This window comes from Microtus pennsylvanicus, chromosome 8 (genome assembly GCF_037038515.1).
Source record: "Microtus pennsylvanicus isolate mMicPen1 chromosome 8, mMicPen1.hap1, whole genome shotgun sequence".
Classification (NCBI taxonomy): Eukaryota; Metazoa; Chordata; class Mammalia; order Rodentia; family Cricetidae; genus Microtus; species Microtus pennsylvanicus.
The window spans coordinates 47,758,734-47,762,250 of record NC_134586.1 but is presented as its reverse complement, the minus strand read 5'-3'; the positions used below and the strand labels follow the sequence as shown (position 1 = coordinate 47,762,250).

Below are 3,517 nucleotides of genomic sequence, written 5' to 3'. Positions count from 1 at the left end.
TATGTGTTTTCACTTTATATATATTTTCTATGGTAGTGACTTGTGAGTCTTCGAAATGCAACTAGACAGATGTACTGTCCACGGTTACCAAGGGAGCAGTTTCCTTGGCGATGGCCAACTGTCATCAAAGCAGTCCACAGTCTCCTTCCTTCCCACGTGACTTGCTCTCACATGTTGAAAACCTGAGTTAGAGGCAGAGGCTTTTCGTGAATTGTGAACCTCTAGCTGCCCAGCATGCCGCTGACTTTTCCCGAAGCACAAGGGATGCTCTGTGAGGACTTTTCCAAGGGAGGAAGGCCACAGTTCATCGCGAAGAACTTCCGGCCACTCTCACATTCGGTTTCAATACCCTAGCCATTTGGACAAGAGCCAAAAATGCTGCAGTCCCTGCTGCAATAGATGCAAAAGCAGAGGGACACCATTTGAAGAGTAAATGTTCTTCTCGTGACTAAAACGAAAAGTGTAAACCCATGGATGGTATTTTCAGTCACTGTATTGCTTATCTGTGTATTTCTGTAAGTCAAGAGAGTATTAACTCATTTCCCCTTTCTGTGGGGGTGACAGACAGCGTGGGGGTGGGGCAGTGTCTCACTACAGTTCTTAATGGTCTGAATTCACTGTATTGACCAGGCTGGACAAGAACCCCCAGAGAGTCTCCTGCCTTTGCCTCCCAAGTGCTGGGATTAATGGCTTGTGCCTCCACATCAGCCAAGAAAACTTTAGTTCTTGTTTATATGCGCTAATTATGCATTTATAACCTATGATTAATATGAGGTTTTAATCATAAAAAAGATAAGAAAAGTATTTACATATATTCACTTTGTTTTTTGTTTCCGGAGACACACTTATAAAGTAGCCCTTGAGCATAGCTTGTGACCCAGGCTTGCCTCAAATTCGCAATCCTCCTGCCTCATCCTCACTGATGCTGGGGCTGTAGTCATGTACCACCAAGCCTAGATTTCACTTATATATTTAAACCATGAAAGACTTAAAGTGACATACAAAACTACAGCAGTACACAGTACATTGATTCTCAAAGTATGTAGCATACATAGTTAATATGGGGCTAGCTGAACATGAAGCTATGGTATTCAATGGCTATTTTGGTGTTTAAGGTTACCATTTTATAGATTTAAAACATACTGAAGGTTTGAGAGAGAGAGAGAGAGAGAGAGAGAGAAAGAGAGAGAGAGAGAGGGAGACCCTGATAAACACCTACAACTAGTAATGAGTGTAAGGATTTGAACTCTGGGTAAATGACTGCATATACTACTCTTGAGCAGACTGCCTTCAGTGTGTATCAGGATAGCACAGACTGTTGCTACTTTAAACCATTCTTCCCCTTGCCTAGACTAAGATGGTTAGTCATGTGTAAAATGTGAATTTTTTATCCTTTGTTTCAGCTTAGAGTTGGAAACATGCCTGAAAATAAGTTTTAATGATTTGTTTCTCCATTTTCCAATATTCGTTTTAATAGCGGCATATATGACATTAATCACAATAGTTAAGAGACAGAAAAAAAACTAAATGGTCATCAACAGATAATTGGGTAAACAAACTGTGTTATAGCAAACAATGGAATATTATGCAGCCATAAAAGAAAGAGGCATCAATACACATAACAACTAGCAAAGTTTTGACATACGTTGGATGTGCATCCTTCAAACACACACATGTTAAAGGCTTGGTCCCCAGCCCACAATACTATACACAGGAAGTATTATTATGTAATACCTAGAGCAAGTCTTTAGTCACTGGGGACTAGCAATTAAAAAAGATATGGGACCCCAATCTCTTCCCCTTTCTCTCTTTTTTTGCCCTGACAGTAAGGAACTGGCTTGCCAAACATAGCTGTCAAAGTACACTGCCTTGTCCTAAAAGCAGGGGTACTTACTGGTAAAAGACTAACTTCACTAAGAACCAAAGGGACCTTTCTCTATCAGCTGAGACCGAATGTGTCCAAAGTGCTCCCCACAGACAAGCCTTTTCTCCTTAAGAACTGGTTGTTTCAGGTTCTTGTTACAGCAGCAGAAAGCTGACTGATACACCTTTCAGATGTGTTTAATGCACCATAGATTTTCAGGAACAGAACCGTACTCGGAAAATTGATTCTTGGTTTCGCGAGTGTTAACACCAGCCATTGGCCAGCCATATTCAGTGGTATCAGCCTCATTCCGTATAGCACTTCGCATCGATTTCATATTAAATTTTACTTGAAGACAGATGTCAAGAGCTAAAGCTGCGTGAGAATAAAGTTTTAGAGATGTAAAAACCAAGGGGTAAACTTTCCATTTTTGAAAAAATGCTAGAGAAAAAAAAAGTGCTGTCATTTCCACTGGGGCCTAGAAGACAGGGGTCACATAAAAGGGAAGACAAAGGGAGAAACTCATGACCCTGACAGTGTTGATACCTACATAAAGAAGAACTAAAGAAGAAGAATCCAGAAGAACTAAAGCTTCTTAAGAAACGTTGTGTGGGGAACAGGAAGCCTCAAGTCACTGTATTTCCTTCCTGGGAGTCTTGGTCTTTAGACTAATTTGCCCTAGTGTTGGTGTGGCAAAGTGTCCATACACTCCCCCACCCTGAAAGATATGCTGAATATTGTGTTCCACTCGGAGAACCCTAAGTCACTCTTTTGAGAATGAACCCAATCAATGTTTGTGAATTTATAGCTTAGATTTTTTTAAAAATATTTGTCTGGGCACTCACTCTTCTTAGTATATGCCTTCTATGAAAACACTAACTATAAAAAGCTGTTCTCTAGTGTCTATATTCCAGAGAGAATTTTAAAACCTTTTGTAATTTGATGGTCAGGTATAAAGTATTAAGTTTTTTTTAGTATTTTCTTTGTTTGTGTTTTCTTTCAAAAAATGGATACCTCGGGGTGTGCCTCCTCCACTGCCTCCTTCTGCCACCCCCAGTGCGTCTTGCTGCCCCTTCAGGGAAGACTCTGTTCTTCCTTTGGGAAGCAGCAGTCGGGGAGACTCTGGGATTTGCCATAGCCAATGAGAAACCCAAGGAAGGACTCAAGTCTGAGAACAATCGTCATATTAATTTGAAGGTGGCAAGGAAGGAAGGTTCTGTGGTATGGTTCAAGGTCAGGAGGCAGACACCACTTAATAACTAAGGAAAGCATATTTGAATGACTGTGTTTATCAGTGAGGCAGATCAGATTCCAGTTAGATGAGCAACCAATCAAACAGACACACTTACATAGTTGGAAATGGAGAACGAAGATACAACCAGAATGTTCTGGAGGCAGATAGGAGGTGTCTACTAGAAAGGGAATCTGCTACTTTACTCCAGAATTTTGTTACAGCCCAAGAATACATTCTCTATTAGAAAGCCATAATTTAGTTCCACCCCATTCCTTATACCAAAGTATAATTTCTCTGTTCTTGCGTTTCCCCATTCCCGTTCCTTCATTGTGCACAAAGTAATCAGCGTGTGTGCACAAGAATATCGTGCTCCTTGCTTTTTCGTTTCCCTCTCTCCTTTTCTTTTAACCAAATGGAAT

General features: G+C 40.7%; 1 pseudogene; it reads left to right on the top strand.

Annotated features, from left to right (window-relative positions):
- Window positions 1-234: 234 nt before the first annotated feature.
- LOC142855318 (small ubiquitin-related modifier 2-like) lies at window positions 235-3,280 on the top strand (annotated as a pseudogene).
- Window positions 3,281-3,517: the final 237 nt, after the last annotated feature.